This window comes from Stegodyphus dumicola, chromosome 9, assembly GCF_044657685.1.
Source record: "Stegodyphus dumicola isolate Sdum_Otavi_A_Nest chromosome 9, ASM4465768v1".
Lineage (NCBI taxonomy): Eukaryota > Metazoa > Arthropoda > Arachnida > Araneae > Eresidae > Stegodyphus > Stegodyphus dumicola.
In genome coordinates, this window is record NC_140776.1 from 50,289,275 (window position 1) to 50,313,121 (window position 23,847).

The 23,847-nt window shown below is 34.2% G+C and overlaps 1 protein-coding gene across 5 annotated transcripts in view; it reads right to left on the reverse strand.

Annotated features, from left to right (window-relative positions):
* LOC118188795 (thrombospondin type-1 domain-containing protein 7B-like) overlaps positions 1-23,847 on the reverse strand; it is a 1,066,734-nt gene that overhangs the window by 322,404 nt on the left and 720,483 nt on the right. For all 5 annotated transcript variants that reach the window (XM_085823427.1, XM_085823425.1, XM_085823426.1 and 2 more), the window contains one exon: positions 1,442-1,525. The gene's annotated coding sequence lies outside the window, so the exon portion shown is untranslated. The remainder of the gene's footprint in view (positions 1-1,441; positions 1,526-23,847) is intronic.

Sequence of the window (23,847 nt, forward strand, 5' to 3'; positions counted from 1 at the left end):
ATAAAAATTTTTAAGGTGTCAAAAGTGTTTATCACTACGATGTATTATGAAATATAATTGAAATAAAATTCCTTTATAGAAATTGTGCTATAATACTCATCTATAATTTTTAAAAAGCAGCACAACTTAGAATTTAAAACAAATCTTTCAAAAATTCGTTTTTAAATATTTTAGTATTTTTTACTTATTTACACCAATAAAGAGCATAAAAATTGCAAGAGAAAATTGCTTGTTTGAAATTTTCTCTTAGTTCAAATTAAAAATATTATTTTCTAAAAGAAGTAGTTACAAATTTCCTTACAGCATAGGAAAAGCTAAAGGAATATCCAGCCCTGAAAGCATGCAATAGCTTTTTAATTATATGGAACGTTAATTATACTTGATAAATATGCTAAATTTTTAAAAATCAATCTCAATTTTAAAAATGAAAATATGTAGGAATTCTAATTTGTGAAATGAGGCGCTACAACAAGCTTTTTCTTGACAATTATACACGCTGCAATAGGCAACCAATGTTAAATTTTTGGAAGTCCTCCCTACTCCTCCGGATGTGATCATGGTGACAGCCGGCGACGCCTCAGACGAGGGAGAAAACCCGTTTGGGTTAGTCTATTTCTTATAAGGTCCATGTTTTACGTAATATAACAGAATAATTACGTGTGTAATTTTACGTAATATGATATAATATTTTAACGTAATATAATTTTACGTGATATAACGTAATAATTACGTATATAATTTTACGTTCCATAATATAATATTTTAACGTAATATTATTTCTCCGTTAATTTCTCACCAAAAATGACAAAATTTAATATCTAGGTATAATTTGAGTCTCAGAATCGAAATAGGGAAAAAAAAAATTATGTTATTTCAGAAAACGTTCGATTTTTTATCAAAACACCTACGTTAGAATAATGATATATATATATATAATATATATTCTAAATCAAGCTTTCGAGACATGAAAATTTGAATTTCGTCATTTGGCCCAGTAGAACGGGAGATATAGAACTGACCATCTTTTTTTTTTTTTTGTTGTTGTTGTTGTATACACACTTACTTACAGACGTCGCAGAAAAAAAAATCCCTTTTGAATCCATTGTAAATTCGTTTTATAATTAATTTTTCAAAAAACGAATTCTTTATTCTGTGCGTATTTACAGATATCACGCAAATTCATCCAAATAGGTTCCGGACGGTCAAAATGGATATTTCCGTTGAAATTTTAATACCCGAATTGTTCGCAATTACAATACTCCCTTTACTTCATATAAAAACTAAAAAAATTGTAATTGGAAATATTTATCTAAGAGTTATACTTAAAAACGGAAAGCACACACCTCTTTCGAAATATTCCAAATGAGCAGTCAAACATCTTACAGTTACAACCACTTGTAAAAGTAATAAATCAGATGTTTCATAATAAAATAGCTCTTACCTTAGAAAATGAATATCCAAGAAGATGTCAATCTCTATTAACCACAAGAAACAGGAAACAGCTTTCTAGCATAATGATAGATTCCTAAAGTATAAGAAAGATAAGTGTAAATAAGAATAAAAACATAACAACAATTATTAATTATTATACAAGTAATTCAATTTTTTGAATTCCTTTTACTTCATTCTGCGGTCTTGAGCATTTATAGATGTCAGTCTTTATTTACATTAACATTTCTGAAGCTATATGTGCAATTTTAATTTTATACTCAGTTTGTCGTGTACAGGCGAAACATGTTGACATATTTAAAAAAATGACTGTAAATGATAGGTATAACTAGAAACATATATTTAAAAGTTCTTCGTATGATATACATAACGGAAAAACTGCAAGACATGTAATCTAAATATTACCAAAATATTTCGCTTTAAATGTTTTTCACGAAGGTATCATTCTCGAAATTAAGTAATAGGCAGATGAACTCAAATATTGGTACGTAGTTTATTGCTTAATATTTACTGATTAATCATCAACTCTAAATAACAGCTGGACATTATTCTAAAATATTGTAGTGGTTTTCATTTGCAATGCGAATAAGTTTTGTGATCAAAAATCATTGTGTTTTGTGAATAAGTTTTGTGATCAAAAATCATGATGTTCATCTGCGGGTTGCTGTAATAGTGTTGTCATTTTAATAAATGTTAATAATTGATTTATAAAATCCTGGTGCCCGCGTACTTTTAGAATCATATCAATTTAAAATTTTCAAATTGTTATTAACCTTAAGCCCAGAAAAGCTAATTTTGTTTTGGCATTTTGCTTTAAAAAACTGAAAAGTCTGAATTACTTTTGAAATTGTTGCCACCAAATATTACCGCCCTCTATTATATTTAAAGAAATTAAATAATGAAGAATCTGCGTAATCTTGCCTTGTGATAAAACAGCAGTACCTAGATCCATCAAATTTTGAATAACGTACGTCTCCACCTGAATATGGGCATCCGGAGCCCCAAATTTGGAATTTGTTTTATTATCTATTTCATATTTTGTAAAGCATTTATGAGTTTTTGATTAAGATACTCAAGGATTTCAAAGCGAAAAATGGCAATACTGTACGAAAAAAAAAAAAAAAAAAAGAAAGAAAATTTCATTCTCCAGCGAGTGAGACTGTGTATCGGAAATTATAAAGGTATGCTCTTTTTAAATTATTTTGCAATATTGTTGCTGAATTGAATTTTATGGTTTAAGTGCAAAGAACATGACATTTAATAAATGAAGGTAACACAAACGTTAAAAAACGTTCCTTTGGACGTAATGTAAGAATTTTCCCCCTGTTATAATACAGTTCAGGTGGTAATAAATTGCAGTGTGTTTCCTTAAATGAATTTCATTTAACCTGTAAACATAGCATTTATGAAAGGTGGGAAAAATTAACGCTGTTACAAGTCCAAGACATAATTATTTTTAAATTACTCAAATTTCTTGCTTTGCTTCATTTTCTAGAAGTGAACTTAAAATTTATAACGTAAATAATTTATCCCAGTTCTTTTCCGCAAAAACGGAAAACTGCAAAAGGTATGGAAAATGTCATTTAATTTTTTTTTTGGTTAATTACCGGATTGAATGTTCATTGGAAAAAAAATGAATATACAGGGTGCGGCAGCGTTCATAGCGTAATTTCACTTGCGTAGAACAATGACGTACTGCATGAATGCGCGCCAGCTCGTGCCGCATTTCTTGTACTAATGAGCTGCCATTTCGAGTGTGACAATGATATGGATCGGTAGAGTGCACAGCATCGTGCCTTTGCTGTTGAAAGTTATTTCAAGAATAACTACTCTGTTATTGCTACCCAGCATCTATTTCGGCAACATTTCAACTTGGGACGTCATGGAAAAGTTCCAGATGGGCGGACCATTGCGACAGACATTTCCAGTTAGAGTAATTTCCCGTTTTGTTGACATTTCCTGGCTGCCTCGCTCACCTGATCTTTCATGTGCAGACGTTTTCCTTTGGGGCCACCTGAAGCAAGAAGTTTTCCGAACACGTTGAGCCACCATTCCTGAGTTGAAGGATCGCAACAGAACTGCCATCGGCAATGTCCCAGGGAATACGTTACGCCGAGTTATGGCAAACTTCCAATGCCGCCTACACGAATGTGTTGTGCAGAGGGGGCATCATTTGACGGGCATCATATCAAAAAAGTAATCCACGCAATGGACAATGACTTACACATTAGTAAATGTCATACCTTTAACTATTAATTGACATAAGAGGTAATAAATAAATTACAGTTCCTTCCTTATGGTGTGTTTTTAATATTTTACTCTGAACGCTGCCGCACCCTGTACTATCGGAAATAGAAGAATGAAAGCTTTTTAATGAGTTGTAGAGGGAGAACATAAAAAACACAATGCCAAAAACTCAAAAACTACTTTGTATCTACGTGCTCCTTCTCCTTTTTTTTTAATTCATCCATGTGTGAATTAAGAAAATTTTGTTGCATCACTGTTTTTTTCTGCAAAGCTTTTGGTAACGCCGTTTTACGGCAATAAAAGATGAAAACGCTATTTCCGCTCTTTAAAAACCGAAGCAGAAAAGTAAGGTAATGTATATTAGATACGGGTTCCCTCCCTCAGGAGAATTTCATAACTCCAGATGGGAAATGCGATCCGACATATTTATCTATTAACCTTCCGAGCGTTCTCGGTTTAGCTCTTATATTTCAGAGTTCTTCAAAAGGTCATAAATAAATGGTGTGTTTTGATTATAATTAAAAAACGACTCTCTCAAATTGTACCTTCATTCCTTTTCTTTCAATATACATCAAACCCGAAATTGGATACCTTGAAAATTAGCAGAAATTCTCATGTGTAATGAAAACGAAAGGTACCCTTCTATACGGAATTTTCCGTCCATAACGCTGAGATGGAAGTATTTAGCTTTAGCTTGTGAATGTAAAATATTAATTTTACTCAAGTTTTGGTATTTATCAACATTTTTATACTTTTCGTTGTTTAATTTATAAAACAATTTAAATTAATTTATATGTTTATTTTGAGTTTTGGAAAAAGGAGGTAATAATTTTCTAGCAACAGTGAAAGAAGCGCATGGAACGGAAGAGGTCACCACTGTACTAGAGGTTATTGCTATTTTAAATGGCCGGAGCACTGTCATTTCTCATTAATGGCCAATACCCATCGGTCAGTTAGCCGTGTCATCACTGCAAACGCGCCCACCAGCGGCCGAGCGGTAAAGACGCTGAACACTGGTAGTTCGGTCCGAGGTTCGAATCCCGCGAACGGGCTGGCTTCATGAGCGTTTTAGTGGTTTTCCCCGTGTGTAACGTGTATACGAGCCAGTTTCCCTTAGGAAGTCCTCCACGAAGTCATCCCTCCCTTTAGGTAGATAGCCCTCGTGTGCTTTGACATAATTGGGTAATCCAATACACTGCGAACGTTGCGGGGTTCGACCAACTTCGCACCCAGGAAAACGGGAAAATTCGACCCAATTTTGTTGGAAAACGCTTCGCAGAGGTGGATTCGAAGGTTTTTCCTGTCATCTTTCCCTATGAACCTAACCTCTCGAGAGTACGTTTGACTCGCTAGTATTATAAATGCTCCCGTGTTGCACAGACACTACATGCTTACAAAAAACCAGGCCTTTTTCTGGATTCGAATCCAGAGATAAAGATACAGAAGCCAGCAACGTCTACCACTACAGCGATCACTACGGCTAAAATCGAGGTTTACCCTTGCGTATGTCGTTGATGTAATCTCCTATATTACTTTTATTGCTGAGTTTTGCAGTATCGATACTTACATATGGAATGTATCATAACCGTATTTTTTAATTCCTGCTATTACAAATGGTGTCATAAAAGATTTTTTTTAAACTTCACATGCTGGTCTATCCGAGCATGAGGAACGAGGTTTACACAGGAAGTTGTGTCCGAAACCGTGACCTGCCGCCGCTAGATGGGCCGCTAGCCGATAGAACATTCCCAGACCTGATGCAGATCCAAATCTTTTAAGGCGAGAATGAAGGAGAAGGGTGCATCGCTTCGGGTAACGAGGAATTGGCTGATATGCATTACGTTTATTGGGCTATGGACGGAAATGGACACGTTGCGAGAGACATGTACCGTCAAGTCATCCATTGTTTGGACAAATGCACCGCAGACTGAGTAAGGCTGAAGCTTTCCGTGTAAGTAGCCACATTGATCGACAACGTATTACACGCACACCTGCCGTAGAGAAAACTGCGCTACCGGAAAATGAGAGTATATCACGAACTCTTGACCGCATCCCTATAGATTTCTCCTTGTGGAAACACAAGATGGGTGGTATATGGGACACCCATAACATCTGACATCGGCATCGGCACCAGGATCATGTAAACGACAGCATTTGTCTTTGACGCACCTGGCTATTGGATAAGTCCATAAATCTATGTGTTAATATTCTGAAGCAAGCACGAGGTCGATGGAAGGGAATTTGAACATTCTCTGTAACCATGATTATTTTCTTCAAGTGTATCGTTAAGTTTTTTTCCAACAAAGTCTCGTTAACGCCGATATCGATTCTCTTTTCTCATGTCGATCACATTGGTATAGCACCGTACGGTTTGACTTTCGGACAGTTAAAAGAGTATCAGAACTTCGCCTATGGATTTACAGGCTTTTCTTCGTCTCATTATTATCGTGGCACAACACCCACCACGCGAACCAGCTCAGCAAGGAATCCATTACACAGTGGGCAGCGTCCTCACCTTCTCCTCCCTGTGCTAGCGGTCCTCGTCATGCATTCTGTGTTTCTTGATATACAATTTTATTTTTTTTATTTAGATAATGCTTTAGTGTCTATTTATATTTCATTGCTCACAGGTACATTTTTCATTTGTTTCACAGAGACTTTTGGACACAACTTCCTATGTAAACCTTGTTCGTCGTGTTAGGACAGACTAGAAAGTAAAGTTTTTAAGCGACATTTTGGGAGACCCTGTATGGCTATCGATATGCCGATCCAAAGAAACAGAATTCATAATTTTTAAGTTTAAATAAATGAAAGAGAAATAACCAAAAGTTTAAAAAAAATATTTAAAAATTAAGTTGTTTGCTCTAAAAGTTATTTTTAGATACGTCATATTCTAATTTCGTTATTTTTGCTATTTTGCTGTAATTATAAGTATTACTAATTTAATTATTTTACTTGGTAAAGGAATTCATAACTAAAATAAAAGAATAATTTCTGAATTTAAGTAACTGAATAGAATAATAAACCAAAAGCGATAGTTTCAAAGAACTTTTAAAACTTATGTTATTTGTTGCAATAGATGTTTTTAAAATATGCAACATTCTAGTCTTCTCGTTTCTTAATTTTTGCTTGCTTTTACTTTAGTCTAATATTTTTGTTCTGTTTTCGCAACATTTTTCACAAGAACGCTATTAATTCGTTTCTGGTTCGGAATTCATGACCTAGGTGCACGGGAGGTTTTCACAGTTTCCTTTAAGTATACTAGAATATAAAATAGTTTTCCATAAAAAGCTCTCGTTGTACTATTATAGCATCATTTATTTTGGCTTTAAAATTACAGATCGAACTCATCGTAATGATAATTGGTATTGCCTATTCCTGGACTGCTTGATATTAATTGATAAGAAAGATTTTATATATAGTTCAAATTCACTGTTCATAACGCCTTTTAGTAAAGGGTGGCCAAAATAAAACTGGCCTTAAAAGGGTTTTCGGAAGTTCATCAAAACATAGTTTAAACATTAAAGAGGTAATTAGAAACTGGGACAGACACAGTAACAGGAGTATAACAGGAGCAAGGAAGACACCTTACAGCAAGCATTTGTTTAAGTAAGAAAGAAAGGCGTGTTTAGTGATCAATTCAAAACAAAATGGTTCTAAGAATAACACAGAGCGTACTCATTTTTAAGTGTTATGCGAAGCATGTAAATTCATTTACAAGCAGGTCTAAGGGGAACAACTTTTGTATCTAGGCAGAGCTGCTGTCTCACAGTTTGATATGTCGACCACAGCGCTGCATTGACGTCAACGGTAAACATTTCCAGCAATTTCTGTAAGAAGCACCCCCCCCCTGTTAATTTACAAGGATAAATTTAGTGTCAGAATTATAAACATTTCCGGGGATAGATTTATTGTATCCCCCTGCATGTGCTCCACCAACTTCTTAACTTGCCGTTGAATAAAAAACCAGTACAAGAGAAGTTATAACATATAGAAGAAGTTTACACAGATTTACAATTATTTCGTTAAAGATTAAAAAAAAAAAAAAATTCGGAATAAAAATTCTGGCAACAGCTTATTACTTGAAATAAGGAACATCGTCTGCTGCTTTTAAACTCCTTATTTCAAAATATCCCATGTAAACAATCTTTGGCTTGAAGGATATACTTTTGCGCATTCCGAAGAGAAATATTCCCATTCCATAATTCAAAAATGTTTTGAAATGCATGGTGCTAAAATTTCTATGTGAAAAATAAGCAACGTTATTCATCTAAAAGGGAAAAACCTTCAGTCATTACTTCTACATGAAAAGAAGACTGAAAACGAATACCCGAAAATGATATGTATTGCTTCAGGTGTTTTTAAAGTTAAATTGTTGGTAACACCAAAAAATTTGCAGGCGTTGAAATCGATTACAAAGTATTTGAATACATCTGTAACAACAACAAAAAGTAAGACACCAAAATTTAAAAATTTAGAAAGCTTAAAATCGTAATGTTCACCAGTTTTTGCGGAGGCTGTGGCTCAAAGCAGAACAATTTGAATGAAACTATTTAGCAGAAGATAAATGAAAATATATTGTGACCTTGTGATGAAGCATCGGTTTACCTAAACGATTGCTATAAAAAAGGGTATATTTACTATTGAAAACGAAGAGGACAAAAATGTGCAAACTAAGCAAAGAAGTTTCAGTACGGGGTTTATGATTGTCGCAGTAGGAAATTAGCCACAGTGGGAAATTAGAAAAATCCTACATTGGGAAATTAACAATAACAAGAGTGAGAAAACATATAAAATGGAACTCAACGTACTATCAAGAGAAAGTTTTACGTGTGATGTTTACAGCAAAAATTCGATTTCTTTATCCCAATCTCTTTCAAAGAGTCTTTCTTCATTAATACAAAGCAACAAGTTCTACTTCGAAAAGTACCACTATGTGAAAAAATGAAGACTGATACAATTATTACATATTTACCTTTTGAACGAGTTCCTGCGAAGTCTCCTGATGTTTCAAGAAATAATCATTCTATTTTTATTTTAAATAATAAATCCATTCCTATCCAATATTATTCTTAAATTGTTCCGATAATCCGATTCTCTTCTAGTTTTATATAGTACTAATTTCAGTCCTTTAAATATAACTCCCTTGCATAGTTTTTGACATTAAAAATAAATTTGCTTTTATTGTGAAATAGAGTAAACATAAAAACATTTCTAAGCAAAAGATGTCATCTCTATAACATGCGGTGTATGTGAGGCAAATACCAACTGCGACATCCTTTTAACAAACACATAACACGCACAAACATACTGACCACGCTTCGGAATACCTCCGCAAGCACAAAAGTTTTTTGCGTTTACAAAAATATTCCCAAGTCTGAAGTACGAACACGTATTCCTGTAGTTTTTCCTCCCTTTCCCAGCCATAACTGAAACAGACAGACAAAAAAATGCCCGATACAAACCATCAAATACCCTATGCAAGCCGCATCTCCGCTGCATGCAGGAGATATAATTTTCGCTCCATGGAGGGAAAATAATAAAACGGATAGCAACGAAGGTCTCTCTCTTTTGACTCCACATCTCCCCACAATTCCCTTATGCATACAAATATCCCTTCCCATCTTTGGTGGCGCTGGGATATCCGCGATACACGCGCGCGAGCAAAATTTTAATGCATCCCCGAGGTGATACTCCCATCATAAAATTTTCTGGTATTCAGGCCCTGAATATGGAGCTGAATGAAAGTCGTTGACTACAGCATTGGGCTTCCAGTTACAGATACATCACGTGGTTACGGTCGGCGTTAAGGTAATGACGGTCGTTTCTGTAAATCAAGAGAGATGGTCGAAATGGGTTGAGAATGGCTCGACACCTCGAAATGAGCCGTTATGGCCGCGGAAAGTATTGTTCGGGGAGAGTTTGTCCAGAAACCGGCGGAAATGACGTCTTTAAAGGAAGTTTATTTATTTGTCAAACGAATACCGCGTTTTGTACCTGGCACGGGAAATGTTCGCGAGATCTCTTTAGTGTTACGGTCATTTAAGGTCCTTTCTTAATTTTCTCTTGAAAAGGAGATCAGTGTAAGTTTTTCTCTTGGGTAATAGTACTTATCATTCCCTATTTAAGGTTATTCAATAGCACTTCTCCTGTCTAAAAGCTTTTAAATTGAGGAAAAGGCTTAAAGAATTTTTTTAGGTTTAGGTTTTTTAGGTTAGTAATTAAAGTTTAGGTTCATTGCGTTAATTTTAGCTAGAATTCAGTTTAATTACGTATGTTCGTAAAATTTGGTACATAGAAGTATTTTTGAGCGTGAAACAATCGAAAATTCTAGATATGAAATTTCCGAATCTGCGATCGCGTGAATATTCGAAATATTAGTTCTATTCCTTGCTCATTCCGCTAAACTTCCGTATATTACGCTCCACCTGCCCTACCATATGGTCTACATTGAAGCTGCTGATATATATGCAAATTCATTAAAAAAGATTGATTATTATATTAAGTTATATGCAAACTGATTTCCTGTAAAAGCTAAATAAAATCACTGATAACAATACAGTTATTACTTATTCGTGACATTAAATATGTATTCAAAAGAATGAGGTTTTTTTCCCCTCAATAATACTGTGAGTCTTAATCTATCTATAAAGAAGAAACTCTGCTTATCCTGTAATAACTCAGTTACTACTATAGCTATAGTCACCAAACTTTCTACAATTCTTTTCTGGGTCCTGGAAGAGGTCGACGTCGACATATTTCCCAGAATAAAATTAGTTAAAATCAGAGATATTAAATAAAAACTCGAAAAAAAGATAATTTTCGCCCTCATTTTTTTCGAGTGACAACAGTCTCGCAAGCTGGAGGTGAAAATCTGCTTTGTTTTAAAAGTTGTTGCCACTGCTCGCTTTCAAATCCTAGAGTTTGTGAGTCTTAGTTTTACAAAATCTACACATATAAAAAAAGAATGTCTGTTTCTGTGTTTGGTTGTTCGCGTTATTGATTTCTGATCAATTATGATAAATGTTTTGCCACATTTAATCGACTAAAATTGAAATATAGGCGAAATATTGGATGAAACTTGAGCTTTTATGACCATTTAATTAGAAAGACGAAAATCATTAAAAACTGCGTGCCATTGTTGCTGATGTAATGAGAGAGAATTATCTTATTTTTCTATCGAAATTTTTATGTCGGTTCCATATTGCATCAGACTCAAAAAATGTACGAGTATAAATCGTCTTTTTTGCATCATTATTAGAGAAGGATTACAGCGGTATCGTTCTCTCTGTTGTTAGATGCATTACTTTCAATCTAACTTAACTGGCATCGGGTACTTCCACTAGTTTATTAATAACATACATAACAAACATTCAATCCACAATGAATTTCTATTGAGAAGCATATCACATAAAATTCAAAAAAAAAAAAAAAAAAAAAAGTACTATCCTAAATACTATCCTATAGACATTTTTAATTTTCATGAACGATTAGAAAATCTAAATGTCTGTACTTTATAACAAACGGAAATTATGTATATCTGTTGATTAAATATTTACACAAGAAGGCTATTGATTATTACTCTAATTAAAATAGATTTTGGTGATATGTACCAGGGCTGCCTAAAATATATCTCATCGTAAATCTCGAAGATGCGCAGATCGGTAATCGTTTATTTCTCGCTGAAAACCGCCAAACCGACATTCTCGCCAAGACTCTACAGAAGACAGGTACCTAATTATTCAAAACATAAAAATTCAAAATTGATCAATTATGAATTAAAAGACTTTCATACTCCCGTGATATTATGAGCTATGAATGTGGAAGGCACACAGTGGCAAAAATTAGCTGCTCAAGTTAAAGTCAGATTTCAAACTCAGACTTTGCTAAGCAATACTAATCACCAATGAGAGTGTAAAACAGCTATCCATCGTTTGAATTTCGAAAAAAGTCATAAAGAAAAATTAACTGCGCTTCTTTTTATGCTTTTATTTTTTAAACATAGAACTGAAATTTTTTTTATTTGACATATTTTTTTAAATATTAGAGGTTTGAAGCAATGTTTTTTGGAGGGAGTGTGGTCCTTGAAAATTAATCTGTCTCCAAAGTCTGCCCGTCCTCTAGGAAAATTTCTGCAGATGCCTATGATATAAGACAGGGATAAGGAAAAAACCAGATGCAGTTGGGTTTTCCACCCCGTGCAACTAATAGAGACGCATTTATTGTTTACTATCATTTAATTCTGCATTGGATATTCCATAAAATACGTTCAATGCAAGCAAAAATCGCAAAAACCCATTTATTTAAAAGGCAACCGTTCGTAGAATTCGCCTTAGAAAAACTTTGCGCAGATGATCCCCTTCGGCATAAGCATTTCAGGGAAGCATATTCAAATAAATTATCTTCTCGCACCTCGGAAAATCCCAAGAAAGGATCGCAGCTAACAGGGGATCGTAAAGGAGCAAAAGTAGAAGAAAAATTCTTCTTTTTTCGCGCCGGTTGCATTCGATACCGACTTAAAATGCACTTACCTCTATTTATTTAATGCGCGAAAAAATCTTCCAAAAGCACAATAAATATTTTTTTTTAATTCTCTATCTAATACATTCAATTTGTTACCCTATAAAGGAAACGCATTTTTTTATGTATACTACAGAAATTGCCTACTCTTTATCTAATACTCTAAATTATATAAATTCAAACATTTTGGTGCGTAGTATTAAAGAAAGACGTATTTATCTATGTATATACAAAAGAAGAAAGTCTGTGTGTTTGTTTGTTCGCTAATAACTCAGTCACTACTATAGCTATCGTCACCAAACTTTCTACCATTCTTTTCTGGGTCCTGCAAAAGGTCGACGTCCACTTTTTCAAAGGAAAAAAAATAGCTACAAATTAAAAACTCGGAAAAACGATAATTTCCGCCCTCATTTTTCCGAGTGGCGACAGTCTCGCAAGCTGGAGATGAAAATCTGCTTTAATTTCGAACATTGTTGCCGCTGCTCGCTCTCAAATCGTAGAGTTTGTGAATCAAAAATTTGTAAGTTTTTCAAAATCTATACATATAGAGAAGGATGTCTGTTTGTTCGCGTTACTGATTTCTGATCAATTATGATAAATATTTTGCCACAATTAATCGACTAAATTGAATATGGGTGAAATACTGGACGGAACTTGAGCTTCTACGACCATTTGATAGGAAAGGCGAAAATCATTAAAAACTGCGTGCCATTGTTGCTGATATAAAAAAAGAGAATTAGCTTATTTTTATATCGAAATTTTTTATAAAACTGCGTGCCACTGTTGCTGATATAAAGAGAGAGAATTAGCTTATTTTTCTATCGAAATTTTTTATATGGGTTCCATATCGCATCAGATTGAAAAATGTCTGACTATTAATCGTACTTTTTGCATTTTTATTAGAGAAGGATTACAGCGGTATCTTTCTCTGTGTTGTTAGATGCATTACTCTCAATCTAACTTAACTGGCATCGGGTACTTCCGCGAGTATGAGATAAAATATAAATTTTAAACTACGTTCTCCAGAAATTACGTACATATATTTGAAGCTGTTGTCAATTGAATGAAAGAGATGAAATTCATCGGCTATGCGTAATCAAGATCGACAACTTCAAATGGGAAAAAATATTGTCGCATAAATTCATTTATTACGAGGGAATGTCATTAAGTAACTGATGGAATAGGTTTGAAAATTGCAGTGAGTACTTTTAATGTCTGTTACTAGGTGGCAAATTTATAAATTTATGACATACGTTTTCTGTTAATTAGTAAGTACCAACTGCACGCGCGTACTTCACTTTGAGGCCGCCCAACCGGTATAGTAGTTAGTAACCGAAACGCCGACGCACGAACCTCCGGTCTAATTTTCTACACCATTACGACGGAATGAGAATCTACCATCCACCGTCGGCGGCATTCATTGAATCAATGATAGTAATATTACGTTGCTAAATTGACAATGTCACCTTTACAATAATTATTACATAATAATCCGTATGAAAAAATATACAATCAATTAATCATTACATTGTCATGGATATGATCTATGCTGTGGAGAATGGAACTTACATAGTAACTAGTCTCTAAACCTATGTCTACTTCAGAACGTCGTAACTTCATGTTTTTATCAATTACACACTTAATGATGTTTATCCTAGACAATTTGCACACCATTGTTGCAATTATCAGTTACATAAATTCAGGCATTTAATAGTTAGTGGTTCTGACTGCCATAGCGATGGGCCCGGGTTCAAATCCCTGAAAAGGCATGATTGTAACTTCCTCTTCATAAGACACAACAGTGGCCTTACCACTTCCGGTCCTTGTAGTGGATTCCTATTGGCAGTTGCGTTAGGACGAAAGTGGCGAGTAGTCCTTGTAGTGGTGCAAGACTAATGAATATTATATAAAGCTCTCGGACATTTAAATATATATATGTAAAATATAAAATATCTATCTTTCAAATAATAAATTAATCATAGCTTTTTAACTTCCGTTTTCATTCTAAAAATAATAGAGCAATAATTTTTCTAACTGAACTCCCTGAAGTTCTGATGCGCACTTATCGATGAAATCTAGACATTAATCTATCATGTGATCTGAAATGTAATTTTATATAAAACGTAATTGCGTCACAACTCCCCCTCTCTTGGCTGTTCTGCTTCTGCTTTTCAATCCGCTTCGTCGCATTGCCACGCAGAGTTTACTTTTCAAATTTTCATGTATTGTTTAAGAAATGGAAGCTGTATAAAATTGTAGGGTGCATAGCGCACCCATAGTGATGATGTGCATTATCAAGGAATAAAATTATGTTTTCTAAATCAGCGGCCACGTCCGTCTTCTACTGTCATCTTTCTAACTACGCAGTAAATTCTCTTCAAGTTATAATGCATCGTCAATCCGTTGCAAATTTCTTTCACCAAGTCATCTTATCTCAATAATGGCACAACCATTTTATTATATATATATGTGTGTGTGTGTGTGTATGTAAGTACATATACCTGAAAGCTTTCAGATTTTATATTACGTCCAAAGGGGCGTTTTTCTAACGTTTTATGTGTTACTTTCATTTATTAAATATCATAAATCGCACTTAAACTATAAAATTCAATTCAACAGCAATATCACAAAATATTTAAATAGAGTACATCTTCAGAATTTCCGATACACAGTCTCGCGCGCTGGAGATAATTTTTTTTTAATACAGTGTTGCCAAGCATTCATTTGATATTCATTTGAGGCAAATATTGATCTATTACCCTTTCATCTTTTACCTTTATATGGAATGCTGCAGTGTCATAACATGGAGAGAATTAGAGAAATCAATATATGAACTCTTAGACGGCTGAGTAAGAATTTCACATTATTAAGATTTTGTTGAATCACTCCTGCAGTCAATATTTTACTGTTGCCTGCTGTTGAATTGTATTATTGATTAATGCAAGTACCTTGGTTATTAAAGACTATTTCAAGGACCTAAGATGACAACGTATGTCCACTTTAATGATTTGGTTATTTTATAAAAGTTAAAATAAACCATGCATTCTATATCTCACCGCAAGCGGAGCAAAGCCCGCTTTGGATGTAATCTTAGTTTATTTGAGAAACTACTTTCTCTTTTGTGCCGTTCAGCCGGTATATAGTCGTTAGTGTTTCTGACTGCCGTAACGATGCGCCCGGGCTCGAATTCGAGAGAAGGCTTTCGTATTGGCTAATTGCTATTAAGGAAAACGCCCGGCTATTAAAAAAAATTCTCTTTTGAGCTCAACCATTTGTCGAGTTCAGTTTCATACACCGCCCACTAGCGGCTGAGCGGTAAAATCGCTGAAAACTGGTAGCTTGGTCTGAAGTTCGAATACCGGCGAACGGGCTAGCTGTATGAGCTTTTTTTTTCAGGGGGGGGGGTTTCTTCATGGGTGATAAGCTATTTTCCCTTAAAAGTCCTAATGGTCACTCCTCCCTTTGGCGAATATTATTGTGTGCGACGCCGGAATTAAAATTTAAAAAAATCGAAATAAAATCCCAAAATACTCTTACTTAATTGGGATACATTTTATTGGAGATACATAGATTTTAGAACTAACTTCTAGCCTAAACGTAAAGACTGGATTTGCTATTTTAGACCTTGGCATTGACCTTTAAACCACCTTGGCATTGGCATTCGCTAGTAACACTTGCGTTTACTGAAAAATATTCAGATTTGTTTCTGAAGCATCTCCGGCAGGTGAAACTCATATGGTATGATATGGAAAAACTTATTATATGACATCAGTTACCTATGAATAAAATTAATAAAATGTTAATTAAGTGAAGCTTCGGAAAAAGGGCAGAGTATGAAGATTTTAAAAATCTGTAAAAAGTTCGATTGCAGAATGACTTTGCACTTGAAATTTGGGATAATTTAGTCAACGTAATATTTTAACCTACGTATGGGGAAGGCAGTTGTTTAATTTTACCAAATCTTGGATTACGAATGCCATCAAAAGATAACTGAAGACCGATTATTTTACATCTTAAATCTAAAACATATACTTGTGAAACTTTTATTAGTTACAAACAAATCATTCGCAAACACAGACAACAGAAAGAACCACCTGGAGCTCAAAGATTCTTGTAGTTTGCAAAAATGTGTTATTCAAACGAAATGAGAAATACGCATTTAATTCAGATTACAAAGTTGCGTTTTTTTCGGAGGTGGAGGGAGAGAACATGGAGCTGAATCCCAAAATTTTATGTTCCATTATACATGCTTGCTAATGGATAGCAACATTATAGACCTGCATGGTAGCAAATACGGTAGTCTTTTGGAATTTATTTACTCTGCAACGAAGTAGTTACATATGTCGACATACTGCTTGGATTGAATTGGATTATTTAATTATGGCAAAGCACACTAGGGCTATCTGCCTAAGGGGAGGGATGCCTTCGTGGAGGACTTTCTAAGGGAAACTGGCTCGTATACACGTTACACATGGGGAAAACCACGAAAACACCCATGCAGCCAGCCCGTTTGCGGGATTCGAAACTCGGACCGAACTACCAGTGTTCAGCGACTTTACCGCTCGGCCGCTGGTGGGCTCATTCTAGATTCGGACTTCTAAGGAAATGATTAACAGTGTTTAAATTACATATATAATTGTGACATTTAATTGATAATCAGAGTCTAAAATTTTGTTTAGAAACAGGCAACAGAACTCTAACATATTAATTAAAAGTATTACCAGAAATTTTATCTGGAGGCGTTAGGAAAATTTAGTGAATCGTAGACTGAAAAACGAATTAAACTGTTATTAACATACCCTTATTAATATTAATGAATTATTGCTTGTAATTTTTAATTTCGAGATTTTACGTAAAAGATTGCCAGTTTCATTTCACTATGCAACACTATTCGCATTCCCTTCCCCCTCAGACGGCATTATTCTTTATTCAAACGAGTAAATACACTTGGGGGGGGGGAGAAAGACAGAAAATTAACTGTTCTATAACTTCCGTTCTACTGGGATGATTGACGAAATTCAACTTGTGTTTTTCATGTCTCGACAGCGGGACTTAGGATATGTATTAGATGTATGTATATTGTTCTAATATAGTTGTTTTGACACAAAATTGGACTTTTTCTGACATGTCAATTTTTTTCCATATTTCGATTGTGCGACTCAAATTATGCAAACTGTCAAGTTTTGTAAAAATCCTAAAAATAGTTTTAAAAAATTAGCTCCTCAATGTTAATTGAATTATATATATATATTAATATCTCTTTTATATTAAAATTACTTGATCCTTTCTGCCAGAATTCGAAATTTGGGTCCACTCCAAATGAATTTCACCCATCTTTTAGGATTTATTTTTAAAATTTGTATTTTTAAAGAATTTTTATAAATTTTTCGGAAAAAATTTAATTATGATCTGTCAAATTTTTATCATCGTCTTAAAGTAGATGCATTTTTAGACATGCTTGCAAAAAGGTAGAGTTTTTTATTCGAAATTTCCTAGGATATACGTGAATTTACATATTGGAGCGTTTTGAAATTTGGGATATTTTTTATAAGATAATAACGCCAAACGTGATTTGCGCATTTTGTTACAATTATTTATAAGTAATGAACGATGACTTTTTTTTTGCTCGTTTAAAATGAAAAAAAAGAAAGGAAAATAGGTGACTATAAATTAAGAAGTTCACCAGGTGAATTATTCTTGGCGCAAACTGAAAAAAAGTGCGCCAAGGTAAATTTTTGAATTTCTTTGTAAATTTCGTACCAAATTTTACAAAATTTAATATTTATTCATAATTTGAGTCTTAGAACTGAAATATGGAAAAGTCCGATTTTAGGACAAAATACCTATATTAGAATAATGTTATATATAAATCAAACACATATCCTAAGTCGCGCTTTCGAGACATGAAGTTGAATTTCGTCAATCGGCCCAGTAGAACGGGAAATATAGAATTCCCCTCCCCCCTCGTAGTGTAACGCGCATTCATTTAAGGATAAGGTACGCGGAGCATGCGTAAACTAGTGTAAGTTAAAATAAGTATTAAAATTTTGGCATAATTCAATAGACATTCAAATAAAATATACATTTATATACTTTTCAGTGAATTAGAGCTTAACGTTTGCATAATCGGAAGCAAAATTAAATTCCCTACGGCTAAAATTTCTCAAATCCGTAAGTTGTTTCGCATCGAGTCAATAGAAAAAAGGCCTCTCCTTGTTACGAAACACTTTAAATTTAAAAGGAAATATATAATTCACGCAAAACTACTGAGATTCTGAAGAAAAAACACCACTCTACTTTTCTAGAATACGATTCAACTATTTTTGTTTTCTGTACTTACTGTACAGAAAAACATAATAGGCATGAAATATTTCACGTTCGAAGTTAGTTATGGCGTCTCCTCCGAGTACATAAATCCTGTCTACATAATTCCATACACCAGACAAGAGGAAGAGAGAAAAAAAAACCTCCTTGGAAACGAGGAAGTTAGAAATGCTTCATAAAATCCGCACGTTCCATTGAATTTATATCCCACCCTCCCAAAATCCCATTTATTCTTTTCCACACTTCCATCTCCCAATCCCTAAACGAAAGAAGCAAAAGAAACAAAGAAATCTTTTAAAATCAAGTTTTGCCTTTTTAGATCTCCTTCCCTTTCGAAAAAAAAAAAAAAAAAAAAAAAAATAAGAATCGAACAACAAAATAGCGTGCTTCATCGTGGAATTCTCTCGAAAACTATCGCCACTCTCTTACTCGGGTTAATCTGGTGTGCATTTCGCAAATCATCAAATTGAACCTCCAGTCGACTGCAGAACTAACAAAACAACAGAAATGATTGGGAGAAATTTTAAGCTGAGTCGTACGTGATGTTCTTCCTTATCCAATCAGCAGGTCGAAATGCGAAACCTAATCACCCGTGCTTCATTTGTTGTGCTGGAGCATTCAGAGAAGCCGTGTTCTGAGCAGTCGTATTAATAAAGCAGGCAGCGATAGAGTATTCGGAATTGAAATGCCCGCAATTAATAGCTTGAGAACTATCTTTGTGGTACTTCTTGTAGCTAACAAATTTTACTGGGTCCAATTTTAAGTCAAAATCCATAGTCCTCACATCTCTCTTTTACTTTGTTAGGATTTATTTATTTATTTTTGAGACTAACTGTTAATTTTGAGTTTAAGCAACTTTCCTGTTGCTCAGTTTTTCACCCACGCTTTTCGTGCTAGAATGTTAATGAGATAGCGAACGTTTATTTATATTGAGGGAGAAAGAAGTACTATTTAAGCAAATGTTTCGCAAGTTGATTTTAGAGTGTGTTCTGCCTACTTGAGGTTCTTTTGTTACCGTCACTGAATAGCAATTTTATTCTGTAGGGTTGAGTGCTTTTAGCCAATTAGGCTTCTCTCACCGGTTTTCTACGAACCAGAGCCTTTCTGCGCGTTACTTTATCCTTTCAGCCGTTAGACTAATCAAACTACATTTGATCTTGGTTCAACAATATTTGTTGTATGAACCCAAGTCGGGTCATTGTTACTTCTTTATGTTCAAATAAAAGGTCTATTTACACCTTTTTTTGACTCTGTCTATCTACAGTTTCAGAGAAGAGAATTATTCTCTTGAATCTCTCTAGAGGTCATGCGTTTATGCTACGAAAGAAAGAAAGATTCTATAACCTTTTGCATCAGAGATTTCATTCTTCTTATTTTCATTAGCATTCTTCAAAAGCTAAATGATAACATTGTAAGGTTTATTTTAGTTAACACATTATTTTTTATGCTAATTCTTTTCTGTAACCTGCTATTTCTTCCCTCAACCATAACCATCACCAGAATATAAATTAGGTTGAGCTTAAACAGAAAGTAAATCATATAATTTAGAAATAGTGTTGTAGCATCTAATCAAGACAGCTGTTAAGCCCGATAAGGCCACATCTGTATAGCTGATGAGTGAACATTTCTGTGTGTGAGTTTAGAACCTACATTAACGGAGCCGGCGGCCTAGGTGACGTTTGATTTTGAGGTTGTAGGTTGACAGAGTTTTTTTGACTCTGTCTGTCTACAGTTTCAGAGAAGAGAATTATTCTCTTGAATCTCTCTAGAGGTCATGCGTTTATGCTACGAAAGAAAGAAAGATTCTATAACCTTTTGCATCAGAGATTTCATTCTTCTTATTTTCATTAGCATTCTTCAAAAGCTAAATGATAACATTGTAAGGTTTATTTTAGTTAACACATTATTTTTTATGCTAATTATTTTCTGTAACCTGCTATTTCTTCCCTCAACCATAACCATCACCAGAATATAAATTAGGTTGAGCTTAAACAGAAAATAAATCATATAATTTAGAAATAGTGTTGTAGCATCTAATCAAGACAGCTGTTAAGCCCGATAAGGCCACATCTGTATAGCTGATGAGTGAACATTTCTGTGTGTGAGTTTAGAACCGACATTAACGGAGCCGGCGGCCTAGGTGACGTTTGATTTTGAGGTTGTATTGCTTTAATACACATGAGTTAATGAAATCCTACAAGTAGCGGTAGATAGTAATTCTTAATATTAAGTTGTATTGCAAAGGTGTAGTTTTAATAAACTGTTGAGTCATTTCGAATCAGGACACATGTAAAATGGGCAATGCCTTTCAGCTCACCCAACACCTTTTTGTTCGCGCACCACTTTAGAGAGATTAGATTTTTTTATACTGGAGCCCTGAAATATGAGCAATGTCTTTGCCGGGATTCGAGCCTGGACCTCTCAAATGTGCGCCGAGTTTGGTAATCGTTGCACCCCGAAGGCATTTGAGAAGGAAGGAGAAAGTACCTTACATACTCTTCCTTTTAAATGGCGATTGGGAATGAGGGGCCCAATCGCCAAATCCTGGTGGTGAGGAATTATTGTCCACCACCTTTTAGTTCGGATGCCACTGCAGAGACATTAGGTTTTTTTATGCTAGATACGTGAAAAATGAGCAGTGTCCTTACCGGGACTCGAACCTGGACCTCTCGAGTACGCGCCTAGTGTGCTACCATTACAGCACGAAGTCGTACTAGAAGGAAGAAGAAAGTACCTTATGAAACATTTCAATTACGTTTTTATTTCTTACGTGTATTATTGAAGTTTAGGAGATCATACCTAACACCTCTAGTTTAGTTAAAATTTTGTTTAAATTAATATTCTAAGGAAAAGTAAGATTAATCAGTTGTAATTAAGATAGTTTTATTCCTCGTGCATGTTAAAGAAGTTTCAAAACTTATATATAAGATTTCTGTTTAGTTTAGTTAGATTTCTGTTCAGTGAAAATTTCATGAGAGCAAGGTTCAGTTAAACAGGTGTTAACTAAAGTAGTTGATCTCTCGTATGAATTGAAGAAGTTTTAAAAATCATATACAAGATTTCTGTTAAATTTAGTTAGACTCATTTAGAAGAAAACTCGTTAAAGCAAGATAAGTTTAAGTAGGTTTAGCATGAAAGTTCAGGTTTGGTTTGCAATCGTTACTTCCAAAAAATTTGTTTTTAAAGTCAGTTGTATGATGAAACATTTGTATCTGAAAAATGAATTACATAAAATTCGTAATTCTTTGATATGCAAAAAATCTTCACCTTTGCAGCAATAACGTTAATGAAATTAAACAGAATGTAAAAATCGTTTATCTGCCACGTGTTAAGAGGTAATTCATAATCACAGAAATCAATAGCAAAATGGTCTTTACACTGCTTCAATCTTTGCTTAGCTGATGCCCAGCAGCTATACAGAGATATTCTCTCACGTATGTTCAATTAATATAAAGAAAGATGCAGAATTCATCCAATGTTCCTGGTATTATTATGAGAATTTGCTTAGTAGTATTATTGTTTGAAAATTTATTGGATTTCGTTTTCAGAAACGACAAAAACAAGCTATGTCTATTTGACCAGATCAATGCTCAAGGTTTACCATTTTCTATAACAACAGTGATAACATGGTCGTTTCCCTGGTCTCAACCTTTTTCTGTGTTCTCACCTTAGCGCAGGTTTTCTTTCACGTTATTTTAATTTGCGTAAGATGTACTAGCGTAATGATGTATTAGTCAAGGTAACCTGCTCTTGTTCTGGTCAAGAATAAACAGTTTACATTTCTTGAAATTAACATGATATTCGATTATTTTCCAAAAGGGATAATGTTCATTCTTAAGCAAATACCCAAATACTTATCTTCGAGTATTTGCGATATATTGCTTTAATTTATCAGAAATAATTAATTATCTACTATGAAAAGAAATTTAGACTCCTAAATGCGCCAGGTTAAGCAGAAATTTCTGAAGAAATTTATCAAATGCATTATATTACTTCGATTGAAACAATGCTAGAATCTACATTATTCCCCCAAAAGCAAAAATGAATGTTCAATCTATCAGGTCGGTTATCTAACACTGGAATCAGCAGCATAATCAGCTCAACACTTCTAACACCTTTTTTTTTTTTTTTTTTTGGTGAAAGCAGGGACTTCTGAACTTCAGCCGATACTTCACCTACGAAATTAATATGCAAACTATCTCTCAACCGTATCGTATAATATTCGCAAAAGCTTGCCCTGTATAATAAATTATACATGAAATGAGGATTAAGGCTTAATTGATCTCGAGATAAATGCCTAAAATATAGGATAACAGTAATTAAAGCTACCTTTTTCAAAGCTCTTTAGTAACATTTAATAAGCTGTATGGCACACAAATTAGCAGTTTTGCTCAAGGGATGGGAAGGAAGACATTGGGTGGGGCATTTGTTAGACATCTCTAATGGGGAGGCATGTGGTATAATATTACAAAAATGGCACAAAATGTATCTTCTATATCTTCCATGAGACGCATATTCTAGTTGTACTACAAAACTAAAAATGCATTGACGGGGGGGGCAGAAAGTGGTGGCTATGCAGTATGAAATATACGACTTATCAATCAGTCATTTGTAAAATATGGACCAGAAAACTATATACAAAATACAAAAGACACAAAACATTCATTAAAGGTTTAAACAAGACAATAGATGAAAAAATCTGAAAGCTTTTGATTTTATATTACTCCCAAAGAGGCGTTTGTTTACCGTTTTGTGTGTTACCTTTATTTATTAAATATCATGTTCTTCGCCCTTAAAACACATAAAATTCCATTCAACAGCAATATCACAAAATATTTTAAAATATAATACCTTTAGAATTTCCGATACACAGTTTCGCGCGCTGGAGATAAAGATGTTTTTATTTTCGCGTACAGTGTTGCCATTGCTTGCTTTGAAATCGTTGAACTTCTTAATCAAAAATTCGTTAAAGTCCCACAAAATATGAAACAGATAATAAAAACAAATTCGAAATTCAAAATTTGGGCTTCCAGATGATCATATTCGCAGGAGGATTACTTTATTCAAAATTTGATGACCCTACGTACCGTCGTTTTTTCACAGTGCGAGAAACATACATACATTCATGCAGATTCTTCATTATTTAATTTTTTTAAATATAACACAGAACGATAATATTTGGTGGCAACAATTTAAAAAGTTATTCGCCGTTTATAGTGAAACGCCACAAAATGCCGTTTTGAGACTAAATAGCCCTTCTGGGTTACCGCCCTTTGGGCTAAAAATACAAATAACGCAAATACAAAC